General features: G+C 38.5%; 1 protein-coding gene across 1 annotated transcript in view; it reads left to right on the forward strand.

Moving 5' to 3' along the window:
- The first annotated feature begins 349 nt into the window (after positions 1–349).
- The window catches only part of LOC128030644 (ETS domain-containing transcription factor ERF-like), a 32,364-nt gene continuing 10,536 nt past the window's right edge, over positions 350–22,177 (forward strand). Inside the window, exons 1-2 of the mRNA XM_052618440.1 lie at positions 350–463; positions 3,933–4,086. The gene's annotated coding sequence lies outside the window, so the exon portion shown is untranslated. The remainder of the gene's footprint in view (positions 464–3,932; positions 4,087–22,177) is intronic.

The raw sequence follows: 22,177 nt of genomic DNA on the forward strand, positions 1-22,177 counted from the left end.
GCGAGAGAGGCATTGTGTATGCGAGAAGGTTAGGACGACAGTAAAGGGGGTTTTCTGTCGAAAAGAATGAGAAGGAGAGAAGAAGGGAGGGAGGAAGGAAGACAACACACACACACACACACACACACACACACACTTCATATACGAGACAGAGGAACGGAAACGGGTCGAATCCTACTTCAAATTCTCTTTCCTCTCGGCTTGTCGACCGGGGAAAACAAACCGACCCGAGGCACAGCGAATGGGGATTTACTAATTAACTACTTACCGAGAGATACACACCTCCTCAGCGCCCCCTCCTTCTCTCTCGTTCAGTTCCCTCGGTCGTGGTTATTAGTGTAGAGGTGCTTCCACGGTTCCCGGCTCCGAGCGCCCCGGATCACACACCAGGAAAGTGAAGGCGCACACGGGTTTGATAGTTTCTCCTTTGGACGCTTGGAGAGCAAGATCAGGAAAGGCTGAGGTATGTCGTGCGCTTTGTGTTATAAAGACGTTGACGATGACAAGATTTTTACAAAGTGGTAATATTTGGTAACTTTTTGTCGCTTTTGACAATACTCACATTTTATGGATGCGTTTTGGTTGTAGCATAGCCTATTTAATTATTATTATTATTATTATTAGCCAGTTATTTAACATATTTAAACTTAAGTTCAAAACTTTTATTGATAGTTTGTGTTCATTTAGCTGTTTTTTCGCATATTTAAATGAGGTGTTATGAGGAAATTGTACACTAAAAGATCCTTTGACTTTTGTGTAAATTTGAATAGCGCTGACGTCCGCGTGCACACTCGCAAACATCCTCGCGAGCCGTGAGGTCCGTGCCACGTCGGATTAGCAGTTAAGTGTCTCTATTTGTTAACGCTGTTCGTGGAGCCCTCACCTACAAGCCACACTATAAATCAGTCAATTAAACAGTCACTCTCACGGCAACTAGAGACGTTTAATGTGGACTAAGCGCCGTGTGTGTGTGCGTGTGTGTGTGTGTGTGTGTATAGCCTATCCCTTCGAGCTAGCAAATGACCAAGCTCAATTTACTCTCACAAGTGCATAACGTGTGCTGCTCCATTCATTCATCCTTGTCATGTTGGCCACTGGTCAAATGCGAGCGAGAGAAACAAATTGACTGAGCCTACTCATATTTACTTGGACACATTTTTTCCGTTGCTTAGTTAGTACAGGTTTTGGTTATTTGCAAGGAAATTTGGAAAGTTTGGAAAATTTACTACAATACATTTTTATTCAAGAATGGGCTAGAATAGGCTAGATTTTTTATTTTTTAAATAAAAGGTAAGGCGCTCAATTGGGGATATCCTTGTAGTTTTAGTCAATGTAATATAGCCTATAGCATTGTGGCCAGAAATCTGGAACTTGAAAACTTTTGTTTGCACACTGCGCAAAAAATTCATAACCTCATATTAAAACTGGTATTGACGGAAAACTTTAAAGCACCCTGCCCAATATGTTTTCGTAACATCTTCAAGAGTTCGACCAGGCTGAGCCTGTATTTAATACATAATTCGGTTAGTTTGTTTAAAAAAGTTGCATCAAAATGTTTTTCCCAGCCGATCTCTGATGCATATCCACGTTAGCACATAGTAGGCTATGCATCTTATCAATTGTTATACACAATGTTTCTGATAAGTGTTTTTTTTTTCATTTGCCTATATATACATTTAAAGATTCTTTTTGGATTTGTTGAATTATTCACTATAAAAACCCGCGAGTTCTGAAAACTGCTAAGTTGCTTGGCTTTTGTTTTTTCTCTTTTCGTTTACTTTACAGTCCTGACTCTATTCATCTCATAAAGTTCTGAAGCTGTAGAGTTTCAACACTGAACTAAATATTCTGTGTAAAACGAATGTGACTTGTATGCTAGATATTACACTGTAATAACGCTAATCCACTTGATGTTTCAGAGAATTCAGATTTTATAAATCAATTAGCTTAATTCGATTTTTTCAATAGAAACGAAAATGAAACGATATTATTTTGCTGCTCTTATAGTAATTGTAAACATATGGTTTTATATACAAATATTAAATACAGTTTAATAAAACTATGCTTTCGTAGGTAGCTAATAATAGCCTATGTGGCATACTTTTTCAGTGTGAAACGGTTAGTGGATGATTTTTGGAATTTGTTTAATATGTTCAATTTGAAATTTAAAATAATAACTTGAAGTAGCCTAAGCATCTGCCGGCTGAGTGTTATTTCTGTGTGCATTTTTTGTTAACTACTGAAGTATTCGTACAAGTAATAATCATAGCTATTTTTCAGACTAGTATAGCCTACTATTAATATTAATAATTATTATATAATAATAATAAAGCAATAATAATAATAATTCCACAAAATAATTGTGAAAAAAAGAACCGTTTGAGAATTACGGGGATTTTCCACAGTAGTGATTTTGTTTATCATTTGATGTAAATGTACCGAATTGTAATTTTGAGTCTGTACTCTCAGTCCTTTAACATGTAGGGCCTATTGCATCTTCTGAGTTCACTGCATTCTTTACGTGTTTTCACATTATTTGATTTCAATCAAAGTAATTAACCGCAGGATGTCAGTCCACGAATTTGGACAATATCCAGAACATCCATTAATGCAATCACATGGCCGCCTGCGCCGTTCCTCTGCGGCTCCCTCCTGTGTCTATCTCTCTGTCAATATTTGTTGGAAATATTTCCGACATTAAATAGCATTTGGGGATATCTCTCCTCTCCACATCACTTAGTCCCTCCCCCTCCCTCTACCCCAACACTGCCTTCGCTTGGTCCGCGATACCAAACTGCTCACCTGGTCAAACTTTGTTTGGAGTCACGATGCTTCGTTAGGCTATACTGTAGCTGGTAATGATCATATGTAAATGTATTAATGTGACTGACATGACTGTGTTAATAGGCATAATAAAAAAAATAAAAAAAATAATAATAATAATAATAATAATATAGACCTAATTAAATAATAATAATAATTCCTAATATCACCAATAATTCTAAAAATAAATAATAATTTTTATACAATTAAGTTATTTTATTTTAAAGTATTTTGCATTCTGTAAACATATCGAAAACTGTTATTTAGCGTCACAATCATCATGTCTTTTTTTCTTTCTTTTTTTTACATTGTGAGTCACGGCTGACGATTTACAAAGTCTATTTAGTTTGGATAAAAACACTTTTCTTATCCAACACATTTTATAGCCCTGCATTTTGTATGTTTTCTTCTGATTTCATTTATGAAAGTCTTAAGATTGCTTTTTTATTTAGAATTAGCTCTGTTGTTCCAAATGATTATCTTATAAAAACTCAGTATTGAGTTAGAGCAAAGATTTTTTTTTTATTGTAAAGCGAATCCGATTTTTTTTTTTATTCTTTTCTATTTTTGTCTTTTTTGCTCTTTTAGAGCTCTTTTAGCTCAACACGGTTAGGCTACTGCATCTCTAGTGCGATGTCGCTTTGTAAAATTATTGCATAGTATAATTAGTTAGGCTAAATTAAAATACCTCGAAAAAGCATTTTAAGTAGTTCATGCATTTATTTATTTTTGTATTCATATTTAAAGTTTTACTCTGGTGTAGGTCTACATGACATGTTCCGAACATGATGTCAGAGAATCTGATTTTATGGCGTAAAAAGAAATGATTTAAGTAAATTATATTGTTATAAATACCCAAAGAAATCTTGCATATCGTAAGAAATTGTTGGAGGGGAAAAGCTTTCCAACTCTTTGCTGTCACACAGGCTACACTATTATAATAAGTGTTATGATTGATGTTATGAGGTTACACTGTTTAACATGTAATTCTTGCTTTTAAAATTGCAGTTACCTGCAGGAAGCTATTTGTTAAAGAATAATAATTAAAAATAAAAGGTAGGCCTAGCTAAAAAAAAAAAAAGTTATACATTTTGTTTTTACCGTTTCAGCGCATCGATTATACTGCACGGAACAGCACAGTCATTGCTCACCGAGTTGGATCAGATAAAGCCCACAGATTCTCGGTCCATCCTACAGCCAGCAGCCACGGTGCCGGCTCCGGCCCTTGGTTTCCGTCTGAGGCGAGGCCACTTGGGAGTGCTGGTAAGTTCAGCTCCGTTAAACACACAGGGCCCTATCTTGCACCCAGCGCAATTGACTTTGTACACCGACGCATGTGTCATTCCTATTTTGCACCCGCGCAAAGCGCGCTTTTCCCTCCACAGACGCACGTCGCTAAACTAGTGAATGAACTTGCGCTCCCTGGGCGGTTCAGCGCAAAAAAGGAGGCGTGTTCTGGCGCAAACGATCCCTGGTGCTATTTTGCTGTTCCATTAAACAATTGCGCCACTGACCAGAAAAAACCTAGTCTAAAGTCAGTGGCGCGTTGCGCGTTGTTCATTATGCTATTTTAAGGGCGCATGCTTGACCATAATGTATAGCGTGCACAACGCGCATACACTTTGCTCATGTAATCTACACAGATGCAACAGTTATTTTTGCAAATCATAAATTGTTACACAAAAAAAATATTAACACATGAGATGACGGAAATCATTGTGGTGTGCCACGAAGATGTGAAAAAATAGAAATAAATCTAAATTATTCAGGCTAATTGTAGTAATTAAGGATCAGACCTGTTGGCCAAATAGTGGCAAGACATATGTGTATATAATGACATCTGACAAATTGTGGCTATTTCCTCCCACGCCTGTTTAACCGACGCTATTTTGGGTGGGTTTCTCCCATCCCCATACAACACAACTTCTCTGTCTTTCACTGCTCTTACAAGAACATCAGTCTCCTCGGCTGTGAACCACTCCTGGCGTGCGCCTGGTAAATACGCCATAATAATAGCAATCCATAATGGAACTTGCGCACCTGCTTTTAAAGGGAATGTTGGATGAAGTTCTGATTGGTTTATTTCACGTAACGCCCAAACCACACCTATGAATAATGAAACTACTTCAGACCAACCCATTTTAGATTTGCGCCGGGCGCAAGAGCCATTTATCCCACCGGGAAAATAGCAACAGCGCCGAGACCCGCCCACAAAGTTACTTGCGCTTCGCGCTTTGACACTTGCGTTTCAGATCGTTAAAATAGGGCCCACAAAGACACTCGGGTCTGCTGTTACAGCAGGAAACACCCGCATCTTTTTACATCACGCATCTATTTTGCTTCACAAATGCTGCTCGGGCGATGCACTATAGTGAGAAATCGCATCGTTTGTTCACAACAGGTTGGCAAGAATACAGCTTAATTCGCAGCATCTGTTTTTCCATTTGTAAGCACTGAAATACACAGTCCCCTGCGGTGAAAAAAAAAGTTTCAAATGGGTATCTCACTAGTTAAATGATGATATTGTTGTGTTGAATTTTTATCTTTTTTATGCTTCCATCGGGACATTAACAAATTGTAAAGACAAATGAATGAATTAACAGTTAATTCAGATACAAGCATGCGGCTGTTAGCATATTATTATTATGTTACCTGACCTAACCTGAGAAAATACTTTTCATGTAATCAGGTTGATAATCAGTAATATCTTTCAAATTGAGAAAAATCAGTTGATGTTACTATACACTGTAAAAAATGACTGTGATAACTATGTTAATAACTATGTTTCTTATTTTTTTCTTATTTGTTATGTTTATTAGGGTTGTATGTTACATATAATGTTGCTATATTAATATATATTGCATATTTCAGTTTAATGAGATATTTCACTGTTTAATAAATCTAAAACAGTGTAATCATATTGTTTACAGCTGCTGGTTTTTTACCGTATATTTTACTGATTATTTTTTACAGTGTATGAAGCAAACTATATAATATATATATATATATATATATATATATATATATATATATATATATATATATATATATATATATATATATATTTACAGTTCGTCCAAAAAAGATATACAGAGTTTAGATGGCTAAACTTTTATTTTACATTTTTGTGTTTTTATACAACTCTTTAGTTTTTTCCAACACTTTGAAAAGCAAAGGCATTTCTCTCTTCTCCCACATCCTGCTCTGTCCCTGATCCTTCCCATTGTGTTCTTTCTTCCTATCTCGTCCTCCTCCCATGCACCCCTGGTAGCTACAAACTTGTACACAATAATAACACCAATATATATCCATCTATCTCTCTATCTGGCTTGTCGGCAGTGTAGAGAGTGCCTGGGAGCCTGAGAGTGAGGAAAGGTCAGGTAATCGATGGTGCTCAATTTGACAAATCCAAGTGAGTCTTATCATCCTCAGTATTTAGGGGTTATAGAGGGCCTCTGAGATAACTGTTTAATCCTGACGGCAACTGCAAGGGGAGAAAAGGAGATAGAAATGTCCGTGGGAGAGAAAGAGACAGGCTTGAGAGAAAGTTGGAGAGAAGGGAATAGAAGAGAGAGTGTAGGTTAAATAAAAGAGTTCAGAGGCTAGACATATTATTAGGCTTTTGGAACAGACAAAAAAGTGTGGAGAGAGAAAGAGATCCCAAACCATCCCCTAAATTCCTAAAGTGATTTACCACATGAATTTAGTTGTTCCGTGAAATACAAAAGAAGATGTTGTGGAAATTATTATTATTTTTTTTTATATATATAATAAAAGTCACAGGGGTTTAATGTTGTTTTGGACCCCACTGACTATCATCATACATACACAAAAGAATCGTACCTATATTTGCATATAATACTTTTTCTTTATATATTTAATTATTATTTTTGATATTAAGGACTGTAGGAAACACACACTCTAACACTTATTGACCATGAAAGGTGCTTAGTCAAGTACACATCCTCTTACTCTTGTCTTCTCTCACCGTCTCAATACCAGCTCAATCTAATTCGACAGAGATTAGTTGCACTGGCATGACAGGAGATCCCTAGTATTGCCAAAACACTTAGGAGGCAATGACAAGCTCCCATCGACATCTGCTAATACAAGACTCCACGACTGGCCATGCATCACCACTACAGCATACACACACACACACACACACACACACACACACACAACAGAGGGGTTTGAGTGTGTGTGCACTTATGAGTAAGTGAACTCATAAGTCAGGCAGAGCTAGAGATGAAAGTAAAAGATAAGAGTACATCAGCGAAGAGCAGAAGAGAGACCGAGAGACAAATGGCATAACGGAATTGAGTTATAATGTGCAGAAGAAACAGGAACAGTGCTTGGGAAAGACAGAGCAATAGACGGACAGGGAGACTGATGGTGACCGAGTGAAACTGCGGGAGAGGGAGATGAAGAGTAAGTGGTTTTAGAGGATGGATGAGGACAGGAAAGGGAGAAGGCACAGCCAAGATGTACAGCAGCTTTACAAGAGCGGAGATTAAGGCAACATGTCCCTGGTCAGTCATTAATCCGGTTTAAAAGCAATTAAGCTAAGACTCTCTGAGAGAGAGAGAGAAAGAAAAAGAGAAGGTGAGATAAAAAGAGAAAGAGAAAATGTGATTATTTTGAGTTTATTTGGCTCTTTAGCACATAAAACCTACATCAGTAGGAATAAGACAGAGAATAATTTTGATTATTATCCCTCATGCTTCAGTCTTTCTGTCCAGCAGCGTCTCATTCCTCATTCTTCGTGTGTATCATGGTCAGTGATGTTCCAGATGTGTATCACAGGCTACAGGTCGACACAGGGTCTCACCAAATGTGTAATGTTTCTGCGTCCACAGGGAGATTGTGATACAGATAGCACTACCACCTGACAGATACACAACAGAACATAAATCACACCTGGAAGCTCTTGCGTGCACACAGAGAGACAGTTTTATCACACAGTTTGTTCTACAAAGTAATTAACAGCTATACAAGCAGGGAAAGGTCAAAGCAAAATGATGCTGAATGAAGAGTGTTTGTGTTTTCCCACTCATTCTGTTTTACTGAGATCTTTCTTTTTTGTAAGCAAAATCTTCAGGCATACTCATTAAAATTGACCAATCATTGTAGGGGAACAAAGCATTAAGAAATCCAGTGTGTTTCAAGCCTTACGTTTGCAGGATTTATAGGATGACAGAATTGTACACCATTCTGAAATTAACTGAGAATGCATTTTCAATTCTAAACCAGCTGCTGAATTTGAGTTTGCAAACAGGATTGATTCCCATTCTATGTAAAGAAATGAACTGAAACTTAACAAAACTCCTTTTAACTTTTACTTCTTTTTAAAAGTAAGGTTTATGAAGGCAAACTTTAAATTTTAACAATAGCTTATTTGAACGTTTTGAAAAAGTTAGGGTTAGGCTTACACGTTAGGGTTAGGGTTAACCCTAACCCTTTGTTGTTTGAAGATTTATAAGCCCGATAGACAGACAGATAGATAGATAAATCTTTAAAATAACAACTGTTTTTGTATTATATTTTCATTATATTTAATTAAATTAACCAGGGTGGAAGAACGCTTCAGTTCCCAGAATGCATTGCCTGTTAAATTTCTTGAATTCTGTCAAATTCACAAATTCACATGGATGTTCCCCAACCTTGACGTATGCATTATTGGTTGCATCATCGTAACATTAAACAGAAAGAGACAGAGAAACGGAGAGAGATCTTTAAAACATGATGGATGAAGTCCGTCTCATTTTCCACTTTACCCGAAGTGAAAATACAAAAGTGTTGACATAGATTTTGTGGAGTGTTGCTCATTGTTGACCAGGATGGAGTGCTATCGACTGGCTCTTCCTGCTGAGGGATCGTTGTGCAGCCCTGAGGCCAAACCCACAATGACATTTAATACACTGCACTGGTGACCATACTGCCACACTACTCCTGGTGTGTCTGTGTGTATGTCTTATCTTGTCTCTTATTTACTCACTCATGTTTAAATACATTCAAAGACCCAATCTACATATGCAGTACCTCAAAAAGACCAATTTAGAGGGAAAAGAGTCTCTTTGTGGCAGTCTCTTTCCAAATGAGAAGAAGCAAGAAAATGGGTTAGATGTCTCCATATTGTAAAGATATAAAACGGGACAAAGAAGGATAAGGGGGACAACATGAGAGAAAGAGATGCCACAAAGACAGCCTCTGGGTAGGATCTAATTTGCAAAAAGGGAGGAAGCACAGAAGAAGTTGTTCACTAGGGACAGAGAAAAAAAAGAAAGACAAGGGAAAGACAGAGATACACAGATGGGAAGGAGAAAAGGGGAGGGTGTGGGGTGTGGGGTGTGGGGGGGTAAAATTTCCATCAGGTTTTCAATTGGGGCGGATCAATAGTGTATTAGAGCTCACCTTGACCCCGCGTCTCCCCCCTCTTCTCACAGGCCAAGTCACTTGCACACACAGCAGGGGGCTGCAGAGGGACAGTGACTGCATTACTGCCTCCCTCACAGCAGCCCAAGTGGCAGAAAATGGCACAATAAAAAAGGGAGAGAGTGAACGAAAGACTGAGACTAGTGCTCAAGTACTCCGGTAGGCAGAGCAGCCTGCTGCGCAGTGGTTGAAAATTATAAAACAAGCTGATTGAAAGATGTTTCTGCATTTACCTGCCTACATAGATTTATAAATCTCGGTGTGCTTTTTCACACATGAACACACAAGCACACCACAGACAGTGCAAAGACACAGTGAACTTCAATCCATTTCGAAGGCGGAGGCAGGGGGCAGCGGGCACAAAGGGATTGGGGGAGAGGTTGAATGAAAAAAAAAATTGATCTGGGAATTTAGCATTTAGACACAGTTTACAAAGCGATATGGAGGGAAGGCAAAAGAGTACAGAGAACCGGAGGGCCCAGAGACACTTAACTTTAACTTAAATTGGTCAGCATCACCCAGTTGGCTCGGTCCATCCAAAAATGGAAATCTCAGGTGGAAAAGCTTTTATATATTTGTGAAGTCTTGTCATTCAATACTATTTTATTTCTAGCACAAGTGAATGACTTTCCTCTGCCTTTTTATGAGCTGATTTGTCGTTCGACGACCAGAAAACTGGGTGATCACTATGAAATTTATGTTCCTTAGACGACGCCATAACGACATTATTAAGACTTCACGTCTGCCATCGTTTTGTCGTGACGCTCAGATGAGAAGTTTTCTCCAGGCGTTTCCTCGACTATTGCAGGCTTCACACTGCTTCGCTCAGTCACACTTGCACACACAGCGACTAACAACAAAACAGAGGCGCGCACGCAGTGTCCCCACTGCCGAAGGGAAAAAAGAAAAAGAAAAAAAGGGAGAGAGAGAAAAAGAAATCGATCGCCGGGGATAGCGGTGCGCGTCGGAGGATCGTATCTTGTTAAAATAATATATTACCCTCATCCCCGGCTGATCGATGCGGTGGATTAGGGACGGAGGGCTCGCTCTCCCCTCCCTCCTCTGTCTCTCTCTTTCTCCCTCTCTGTCCGCCGTTCCTTGCAGTTTAATATTTACCTCCGTGAAGGAACGGGCGCGACGGCGCTCACTCTTAATTGATTCCGACACTTGGGGCTCTGTGCTCGGGCTGCGGAAGAAGGCGGGAGGGGTGGCTAGAATGTAGAGAAAGTAAGAGAGAAGTGGTGAGGAGCAAGCAAAAGAAATGAGGGTAAAGTTACAAGTTGACTCTTAGCTTTTATATGTATTTAGTATGCATTCGAAGTGTATTATATTGGTCTATTTTCATATTTTGTTGTTATTATTTCATATCAAATGTGAGACAGGAAGGAAGGGATGTGAACCTACACGTTCCACCTCCCATTCTGTAGCCTACAAGTTACAAGATGGCAGATGAAAGTGAAACTTTTAACTTACTTCTATTCATCAAAGAATAGCACATTGAAAATAATAAGAAATGTTTTATGAGCAGTAAAGCAGCAAGGATCATGTGACACTGAAGACTGAAGAATATTTCACAATATTACAGTTCTTACTGTATTTTTTGATCAAATAAATGCAGCCTTGGTGAAAATATGACATGTTTCAAAAAGGTTAAAAAGTCTTACTGACCTCAAACTTTTGAACTGTAGCATACATTTAATATCAAATAAATGCCCAGTGATGGGAAGAGATGAACAAGACAAAAGCAACGCTTAGGAACCTGTAGAGAAAAGGGCCAAAAGCAAAAGACAGAGACATTGAAACAAACAAAAAGAACAACAAAGATAAGTAGCAAAAAGAAACATGAATGGCAAGAGAACAGAGGGCAACCATAAAAAAAAAAAAAAAAAAACAGGGAGGAAGGGAAGAGAACAAAATTGTGAGGTGACAAGAGTAATATAAAGAGTGATAGACAGAGAACAGGAACGATGGAGGGAGACGGAGAAAACAAGAGAGGCACCATATTTTCCGTTGAAGGAACTCAGCTGTCATCTTGTTCCGCCAGCACAGAGCATAGCCATAAAATACAAGAGCCAGGCAGGTCACACTCAGTGACTTATGTGTATATCTAGGCTTTGTCAATATTTCTTTCTGGCTCCCTACTCTCTCTGTTTCTGGCTCTCTCTCACACAGATTCTCATAGAGGTTATGTGGGTTTCATGTTGGCTCAAAGCTTCTGTTGTGTTTTGCATACACAACATTTTATGACAGTTATTTGGATTGTTAAAAGTGTTTGTATTATGGTGTAATTTTGTTGTAGGCCAATCCAAGGATTACTGTAGCATAGAACATCTCTTTCTCTCTATCGTTCTCATATAGCATAAAAGTGAATGTTCACCCAGAAAATCCTGTCATTGTTTACAGTGTTGATCCAAATCTTTATGACTTACCTAATGCTGCAAAACAAAAATGTAGTGCTGTTTTGCATTTTTATTATAAGGACCAAACAGCTGAAACATTTTTCAAAATATCCTTTTATCTTGAAAAATTATATTTTCATTTTTGGTGAACTATTTTCTTCACATATTTTTGTACATATCTACACAACTTCAGGCCATGATCTTGGTGACCATACTATAGGTCAGGCCACACGCTACCATCACATGCAACTCAAGTTGTCTGGACACTACCGACACCTAAGTCTAGCCAATACACAGCCTCTCCTTTCAAGTATTTATTGATTTTGAAAACAGAGGTATTGTGAAACAAAGCAGATTGCAAAACAAAATTCCCTCGTACATCCATCTAGCTGACTTGTCAAGTTTCATTTTCTCTTTGTTTTCAGTTTCCCTTGCATCTCTCTTTGTATATAGTCCTACACTCCTCCAGTCACCCCCCCCCCACCCCACACTTCATCTCTCTCTGTATTTCCTCATCTCTGGTCTTTATTTACCGGTGCTGCGGCGCTGGCTGTGGCAGCTCAGGGAGCAGTAACAGAAGTGTCAGGTGTCATTATTCGTCTAATTCAGTAATCCGTCATCACACACTCCCTGTGTGTATGACGTATTATACATGGACACGGCGGGTGCAGTAGTCGCTGAGGTGGAGATTCGATTTGACACGCGCAGAGGTGGGCTGTTTGGAAGAGGGAGAGGAGAGGGGGCATACAAGGGTGGAAATAAGGTCCCAAGTATGACTGAAGACAAAGGGTAGTAAGAGTTTGTGGGTTGCTCCATATTTTAAGCAATTTCTCTTATTCATGAAAGGATTTTAGCTTAGAAGGATAGTGCACCTAAAAATGAAAACTCTGTCATCATTTACTCACCCTAGTGTCATTCCAAACCTGCGTGAATTCTTTCTGCTGTAGAACACAAAGATCTTTTTTAAAATGGGGTCCTGTACTATTTTTGATCCCAGCATTGTGCTCAAAGCTTCACTGTAAAAGCGAATTAGTTTAACTCACTTAAAAAAAAAAAAAGCATATAAACCGATTGCCTTCAAAAAAACTAAAGTAAAAAAACAAATTTGTTCCAACAATTAATTCATTTTAAGCCATACTGGGTGTGTATTCCAAAGAACACATTTATTTAAGTTGAGCTAACTAATTTAACATCTACTGCAATTTGGAATTTCTCAATTGTATTTACTTGAACAAGGATCTGATTTTATTGTTAAAACTGTGCTAATTTGTGATTGCTATAAAAAGACCAAGTGTTACTCCAGTAAATAAAGTACTTCAGTTGTCCAACTAGGCTAGCTATAGCACACCTGCACATGCTAACATAACCAACAGAGAGGCTCCCACTGCATCATAAGTGCATTTACTGCTCTAAAGTAGTATAGCCTGAATGTGTGTAGAGCTATTCTCAGCACAGGTTCTACTCTTTAGAAAATGGTAACCTGCCAAAAACTCAGATACACTCTAAAATCTTGGGCAAAAACACATAAAATAACACTTAATTTCAACATTTACTATTCGAGTTTGTAGTAAAGCATGCAGGGAACTTGAAACTAGCTGGACAAAACGGTACTCAGAAATCAATGAAGATCTTGGTTGTAACAAGGCATAGTCCACAGATAGTACTGATCAATAGATTTTACAATTAAATAGAATAAATTATTTTACATGCAGTAAATTCAACTATAGTTAGGACATTTATTAGGTTGTACAGTTTTGTATAAACCCAGTCTAAATCTGTAATTTTGTGATGGGAAGAGCAGAACAAGGCTCCTGTTGTTCCTGAAAGTAAATAGGATAAGTTCCTGCATTGTGGTTATTGCCATAATAATTTGCTGTATTATAATGTAAAATACCCATATTCCCATTCAACATGCTCAAAAGCAACTTAAAATCACTATTCATTTCAATTTGTTCAACCAAAACAATGCACGAAAACATTATTTGAATAATTTTAGTTTAGTTTTTATTTTGTGCTCATTTTGAATCATTCTCTCCATATTATGTTGATGAGTCGTCGTACTTTTTCCTTTTTTTATGTGACCCTATGGTTAAACTACACCTACAACTTTGGTTTGTTTCCAAGCTTTCTTTTTTTCCCTTAAACAGTGAGGATATAAATGCTGCAGTAACTATCTTAGTCTACAGTTCTGCTACAATTTTCAAGAGCATTGCAGTCCTCGATCCTCAGTGCTGCTATGGTGATGAACTTGTTTATAGGGACACAAATAAAACATCTGAGGATTAGAATTCAGACAACTCTCCAGTGTTCCAAAGAGTCTGAAAATGCCCATGGCACAGATGAAGATTTAGATGGTAAAGAAAAATGCTGTGGGGTTGAAAGTCATTTTGGGAGCACGTTCTTGATCCTGGAGCCTTGTTAAGGGGTTAGCAGTTGGTGATTATTGAGGTTTATTTCCTTTGCCTCCTTTGTTTTGTCATCAGTATGAGAACAGTCACTGCTCCATTTGGGAGACCAAGTTTTGTGATGCTCAAGCCTATATTTCTACTCCAATTTTTAGACCAAAGAGTCTTAACCAGAAGTATGAGATTACAAGAGCACATATTTTGATTTTTGGTAAGACCTGATAAAAGGTAATATTTTGGAAGTTGTTTTCAGGACATGTGGATTTGTTTGACGTCAACGGCATCACTTAAGTTGTGATGTTCATTAACTGCCCCCGGCTGTGTTTCCTGAAAGAATCATAATTCTAAGTAGATTGTAGAGAGCCTTAGAGCTAGTGAACTATCTAGCACATTTTCTTGACACACCTATTTTGCATTGTCAGTGGTGTTACTTGCTCACATGACACAAATTGCCAGCTCTTAGTGAAAATGAATGATCTCTGGTTGATTTGTTGCTGTGAAATGCTCAATATGTGAACAACCCTTTACCTGCAACTTTAATGGATTATGATCAGTTTCACACAGTGCGCATGTTAATACATAATGATCCTTGCAAAGCCATTGTACACTATATGTGATTTTTTTTCATTTAATTTTGCACAAAAAAACTTTAAATGCATTTTAAGTTGATATTTACTGAAAATCTTGCTTGAAATTTTTGACAGAGCAGCTTGGCCATTCTGCCATAACTAACCCCTTGTATGTTTAACAGAATAAAGAACCATGACGGTTTTATGAGGGTGAGTAAATAATGGCAATTTAATTTCTTTCTATGAATAGACCCTCATTTACAACTTTTTCAGGAAAACACATGACTTCACACAGAATATTGAGAACAGTTTAGAATTATCTTATTTATAATTTTCTATTATAATTCATCAGCGCTGGAAAATTTACCTTTCCATTATACGAATATCAAGGGTTCACAAGTATTTGTCTTATTATTTTTATTAAGGTTCGGTACACCAAGCACAATATTTTTCGTTTCTTCATCAGTTTATAAGAGAGAAAAGAAAAAAAACTGTCAAACCAGAAACTATATTAGTACATTTTGATTAATGCAAAGTCATTAGGCTATACGCAAAATATTATCCGAAAAAAAAAACACCTGAAGTTTCTGCACACATAATAGACATTTACATAGCATACATATTTAGGCTATAATTTACTAAATTAATTTCAGTCTTTTTATGATCTAAATATTCTTAATTATGCTATTAGAAAATGTGTGACCCTACAAGAGTTCTCTAAGAAGTAAAGCAAGTGTGTTACGCGTGTCCTCTTCTTCTTCCAAAGGCGAGTTCAGACTTCAGTTCATATTTTGGCAATGGTACTTGTCGGGCCCCTTCCCCTTGTAATCATACATATCGCATGGGGCACTTTTATTTATCTCTGTATAAATTAACATCAACATTTCTGAAACTTACCAACAGTCATATTTATTTAATGCGCACTAATACCTCCACAGATGACTTGCAACCTTTTATCTTCAGCAGTAGCCTATTTTCAGCCCCTTTGGACCTGACAGCTCCTGTGACAATTTACTTCTAGTTTTGGAAAACCTCAGCTCGCGTCACGTGACACACGCACAGCCACGCGTCTTCTATAACATGAAGCTTCTCTTCATAGAAATTACTAAAGAAATGCATTTCAGTTACATCGTGATTTTAAATTACTAAAGAAATGCATTTCAGTTACATCGTGATTTTAATGCTGTTTATTTAAAGAAGATTCTCGGAAGGTTATCAGAAATATCACTCTGACCCAACTGTGATAAACATCGTTTTGTAAACAACGACAATTATCGTTATTATTATTATGCAACATCAACAACAGCATAAAATAATAATAAAAACAATAGTAATGTGGGCGTGGTATGCAGAAACAACACCTGGAAGAAGGAAAACCTGCCTGTAAGACGTGCTTCCTTTATTGAGAGATTCTTATGTGTCGGTAATGAGACGTGTCGAGAGCTTCAAACAAACGGAACTCTGACACGAGAGAGAGAGAGAGAGAGAATAAATCAATGTGTTGTGTTCACTGCGTGCATCTGCCTATAAAAGTATTTTTAAGACAAAAAAAAGTTGATGCCTATTAAAAGCGACTTTATAAAGATTCGACAAACAAAATCTAACGCCACAAAACAGCTTCTATTGGGCTACTTTTAAGCTGACACTAGTAATCTTAACTTCACGAATAAAGAGTTGCGTGAATGCAGGATAAGGGCTGTAATAGATAAAAACAGCAAAAGACACAGAGAGGTAGGACTGCAGCCAGACTCCGAGAGATTGATAGTGTGCGCTGAGCTCGGGGCAGGGCGGTCACTGTTTTAGCCCTCTTGAGTAATCCTACACTTTATCACCATCACAGTGACAGAGAGCGCCGGAGACGTAAGCAGATAAGGGTTAAGTAGGTGTGGATTCACCCGAGGTATTAGCATATGCTTGAGGAGAGAGTGAGGGGGAAAAGAACGAGATGGAGATGATAGAGATATCCGTACACGCGTAAAGGAAGAAAAGGGGATGAGAGAAAGAGCGTCGTGAACGTGCGCGCGCCAAAGAGAGTCTTTATAGGCATGATGATGAAAGCTTGATTAAAGTAAATGAGCTACCTGTGCCCCGGACTAACCTCTGGCACGCGCACTGTCAAGGAGGGTATCGGGCGAGGAGGATGGAGCGAGAACACAGTCAGAAGTTCATAGTGACGTCGGCTGACTGATCCTATACTATCAGCTGTCTAGAGTAGACATAGGCCTACACAATGAGAAGCCAATAGCCAAAAATAATTTCATAGTACCACATTATGGCCCATCTGTTCGCAGTTTCTACAAGAATGTAGGTAAGACCATTAATTTGCTTCGCTCTCTTGTTTTTGTGGCCTACTTCTCTTATTACTAATTCAGTTAATCACGAGACCTTTTATTTATTTATTTATTCTTGCAACCCTCTTCCCTTTTTCATCTCTCTCTCTCTCTCTCTCTCTCTCTCTCCAACGATTATCCTGCCGTCTAATTAGAAATCGATAATGTGAAGCCGGCGGGTATTTGCGATGTGTTTGTGAATGTTGAGAACAATTCCCTGGATAGAGGTGGATAGAATAGGAAGAAAAAGAAAGCGCGCGCACACACTCATACACGCACACCACCACTGCCGAACAGAAACACACTTACTGCTCCGAGCTATTCGTTTTTTTAAAAGCTGGAAAAGCACACACTAAACAAGGACAGAAAGAAGAGCTTTCCTTTTCTGCGCGAGGGACTGAGGCATTAGCATCTGGGATTTTTATGCAAATAAACTATACGGGGCTTGGTGGTGCATGTGCCTTAAGAATAACTTGATAATGAAATAAGAAGTTGCGTCACGTTCCGATTAATAGACACAGACCAACAAAGGATACAATGGAAAGTCATTTAATGATGACATTACATTTAAAGACTTGCCATAACTTAAGAAAAGCGTTTCAAAACTCATTGTCATTTAGTCCCGTTTCCATTTCAGAAATCATAAAAGAGATTATAGCTAGGCCTATACTACAGCCTAGGCTAAATATTGTAGCTATATATATATATATAGAGAGAGAGAGAGAGAGAGAGAGAGAGAGAGAGAGAGAGAGAGAGAGAGATTCATTAGTTGTGTTATTCAATTATAATTATTGTTAATAACCTACTTATTATAAAGTGTTTTAAAGTGATTTTAAAGTAGCCTAATTATTACAGTGAATTATTTTGTTTCGTATATATTGCAGCCATCATCAGTGACATGGGGTCATAGCTTCTTCCCCAACAATGAGATGTGATCTGAAGTCTCTGCAATCCAGGAGACGGAGGCGACGGGTTAGCGCTATTATTGCGCCAGCAATCGAACTTAAACGAATTAGCAGCTCGCGACGCCGATCTGGAGAAAAGCAACAAGAGAAAAGAATAGGCCCTCGTACATTTATTAGTTTAGCTCGCACCGAATTCGTTTTTCGCCACAGTTTTCTCTTTATTTGCTCCCACCTTAATGCGTTTGTGTCTGTCCTGGCTTGTGATTGCTATGTCTCTTTTACAGAATTGTTCTCTCTCTCTTTCTCCGTGGGGAAATGTTGATTTAGATACTATATAGCACTTTTCACACAAGTTTTTTTTTTTTAAAGCAGAGACAGCCATCTACTATTGCATTATATTTCATCAACCTATCCGGTGGGGAAGACTGATTTCTCTACATTTCGAGCATTTCTGCGCTAGTTTGAATCCGTCCGTGTGCCTCTCCACTTGAGCCTCTCATTAAACGTCGCTCTATCTCTGCTCACTTCGCCATACTCCCTCTCTCTCCCTCATTTATACGCGCTTTACTCTCCCCTTGCCCATGGCTATATGATCGCAAAAATGTGTTTACAAAACTCGATCTCGCTCAGATCAAACCGCTCCATCGAATCAAAGAGTCTGAAAGCGAGACAGAGGGAAAGAAGCTGGAGAACAGGGAATATGCAGGGGCCGTTCGTGTGTAATCTTTCAATTCTCTCTGTGTCTTGTGTGTTTGTGTGTGTGTTGGTTTCTGTGTTTTAATATTTTTGAATAGCCTGTGTGAAGGAGATCAGCTGGGACTTAAGAGAGGGAGAGTCTTGCTTGAATATTTACTTGCTTTGGCAAAAACAAATTAATCGGTGAGCTCGAAATAACTTTGTTACACATTTTAACAGGAGACGCATGCAATATCGATTGACTTCTTTGTCAGCACACTTTTGCCTGCCATATTAATGCCCTGCAAAAAGTGCAATTGTTCCTTTGTATTTTAACTTTTCTATCCCCTTATGATTTTTGGTAATAAGCTATAATGTAGATTGATTCGGACATATCAAATAACATTTTTGACTCCGGAAATGTGTTACCGCAGAAAGCACTTTAAAAAAATGTTGAGAAAACTCTTTTCTGCCAAGTTTGCTGTCTTTGCTGCAGTAATATTATTTGTATGATGTTGAGAAATAGTCAAAGCTGTGCAACACACCTCCTAGTGTAGAGACATCAGAATGCAAGAAGGGGTGAAGTCTGTCACAACACGGAGAAAGCACAAGACAGAAAGCGAAAATAAAATTTAGACTGACTATAAATAAGGCATCAAATACATTTCCTGATGCAGAGCAACACAGTAATTACATTAATGCAGATTTGCCCAGTGCCTATGGATAAAAATCAAGAAGTTATTAGATGGCAGCAATAAGAAAGTGAACATTAAGTTTAATTGGTAGAACAGGTTGCAAAGCCAACACAAATAGAGGGTGGGTGGACAGAAGAAATGCGTGTGGGAGAGAATGAAGGGGTAACGAGGGATGAGGGGGCAGACAGACAGGCATGTGGAGCGATTATAGCAGGGTTTATGTATGAGCTATTGATTGAGTCGGTGGTGACTTCTTGAGTGGTTAATTCGGGAAGTGAGAGCGAAAAGAGAGAGTAACTCACTGACCAGTGGGAGGAGGGATAAAGAGAGGGGGATCGCAAGCAGGAAGAAATGTGGCGCAATGGCCTAGCTTCTGTCATGTAGAACAGTACGTGATAAAGACATATAAAGGAAGCAGAAGAAGCATAACAGCAGGATTCATTAGCCTAACTAACTGGTTGCGGCTTTATTTAGAGTGATTTAATGGAGGATCATCTGGTGTTTTAATGCACACTTAAATTGCTGCGATCTCAAGACCTTGAGCAGTCTGCACTTCCCTTCTTTATTAATTAGCTTTCCACACCTTTTAAATTAACATCTTGCAGAGCCAACAAGTTCCCTTGTGCACCAATAATTTGAAGCAGAATAAACGTGCCTTGGTTTTCCGCGTAAAACTTTTTTTTTAAGTGCGCAAAATGTTACACAAACATTATTTCAATTAAGACCTTTAATGCACATATTTGTTTAGTGGTTATAAAGCGAGTAGCTATAGAACTCACTTGTTTAGCCCTAGTTTATAGGCCTGTTGAGCGAATAAAGGTCTCAAATTAGTGAAAACTGAGAGATTATGCTAAATGATTTTTAAAATGAATTTTTAAATATTTAATTTGAGAGTTACAACCGCCTTAAGACGCTTATAGACTCACTAAAACAGCGTCATATGCTGAAATAACCCGCCACATTAGCCTGTTTATCTTGCTAAGACAGTGCTTTGCCTCCTGCTCATTCAAGGAGAGGAAACATTTAATACGTCGTGATGTCACCTTACAAGACGACTGCAGAATACGAGCGGCGCGCGTGTTTGTGTTAAGTTTAAAGTCCGCTCGCTCTCCCGCGCATTTTCCTCTTTCTCTTTCTCTTCCCCTCTCTTCCCTCTCGCGCAGGTTTTGATCTCTCGGCGGCGAGATCAAAGGCGCTCTCTGGCTATTAGTCAGCGAGAGCCATTGATCCCACATCGATCCACGCGAGACACAGCCGCCCCGTGAACACCGTACGAGGCTCCCCAAAGCTCTCCCGCGCGTCGGGAGGGAAAGCGAGCGAGGAGAGAAAAAGAGCTTTAAGGGGGGCGATGTGTGTGTATATTTTTTCACTGGCGCGGGCTGAACCAAGCTCGAGCTTTTTCTTTGCCGCGGGACATGAAACAATGAGGCTCGAGCCGGTTTTAATAAAGCGCGCTTTCCATCCTTTCAACTCTGGCGCGAGGCGGACTAGTCGGCAACGGAGAGCGATCGATAATTAATGACGATGAATAATTTAACCATATTGATTGATACTTTTCTCCGTCTTTTCTCCTTCTTTTCCTTGTATCTTAAATACGATGTTCTATAAGAAACCGATACCATATCACACGCTCGCTCCTAAAGTTGAGCAAGTTCTGTTCCGTCTTCTATTTTTTACCAAGTTTCCTCGGCTTTCTCATCCGCAAATGTTGGGCACCGCTTCCACGCTCTCTTTACCTTATTATCTCAATTATTGGCTCTCGCATCTAAACCTCGCGAGTGTTATGGAAGATGATCGCTGTTTGGGGAGAGTGGAGTAACACGGGGTGAGACGCGACCAATTAGACACGAGCTACAGGGGTGAATTCACCCCTAGGCGCGAGACCAGTGACCACCCTCCTGGGGTGACAGAAGTCTCTATATTTAACAATATAAAGCTTTTACAGGACAACAACAATTCTGAAGTAAGGGCAGTGTAATCTCATGTCAGTATGATTGTAATAATATTAAGGGATGTTAAATGACAGAAGTGGTATCAGAAGATTGTTGTTTGATTAGATATAATTTAATTTTAATATGATTAATAAATATGCATTTAATATATTTAATGTATTTAATATATTAAAATATTAAATAAGGTTTTGTATAAGAATTATGTAAAAAAAAATAGGACCATGTATGGCTGATATTTGCTACAACTGTGTGTGACACATAGGCCTACTGTTATGTTTGTTAACTTCTGCTTTGTGTTTTATATTTGTTATTTAAATTAATTAATTAACAGTACATTTGATTGCCACACTAAATTCATTTTTAAAGTTTACAAGTCCATATGAGGAAGATTGCACTCTTTGACATTGATTTGCAGTTTAAGCAAACATTCTAAACTTTAATGTCAAGCGGATGAAAATTATATAAATGTTTCAGACACCATGCAATAAAACACAGAGCAGCCACAGATGTTTAAACAAAAATGTGTTGCAACGTTTTCCAAGTTCAAGTGTGGTTCTCTAAAATAACTGCAATTTATTACATCCTATTTAGAGAAATCCATTACAAAAGGGATCTACAAATCTTTGTAGAGAAATTATTATTTTTCAATAATGTGATTAAATGCCCCTCACTTTGCACGCTCCAGCTGAAAGACAATGATGTCTCATCTATTTATGAATTATTAAGAGTTATTCTGAAACTCTACATCCTGTAAACAAAGAAGGTCTAGTAGAATTATGTTTGTTAGCGGACTGAAAATTTTTCACTTCCACAAGTTTGCATAGGACCTGCCAGTTTTGTCTGGTAGCGTCCACAATGTGTCAGATGTGTCCCATTTCAAGCTCTCCGTCTTGACCATTTCTCTCCTTACCCCTCTGTTCCCCTGCTCTCCCCTTTTCCTTGTTCATAACAAACACACAAGCCAGTCCTTCTGTTCTTTGACCCTGAGG

Source organism: Carassius gibelio, chromosome A16, assembly GCF_023724105.1.
Source record: "Carassius gibelio isolate Cgi1373 ecotype wild population from Czech Republic chromosome A16, carGib1.2-hapl.c, whole genome shotgun sequence".
In the NCBI taxonomy this organism is placed as follows: Eukaryota; Metazoa; Chordata; class Actinopteri; order Cypriniformes; family Cyprinidae; genus Carassius; species Carassius gibelio.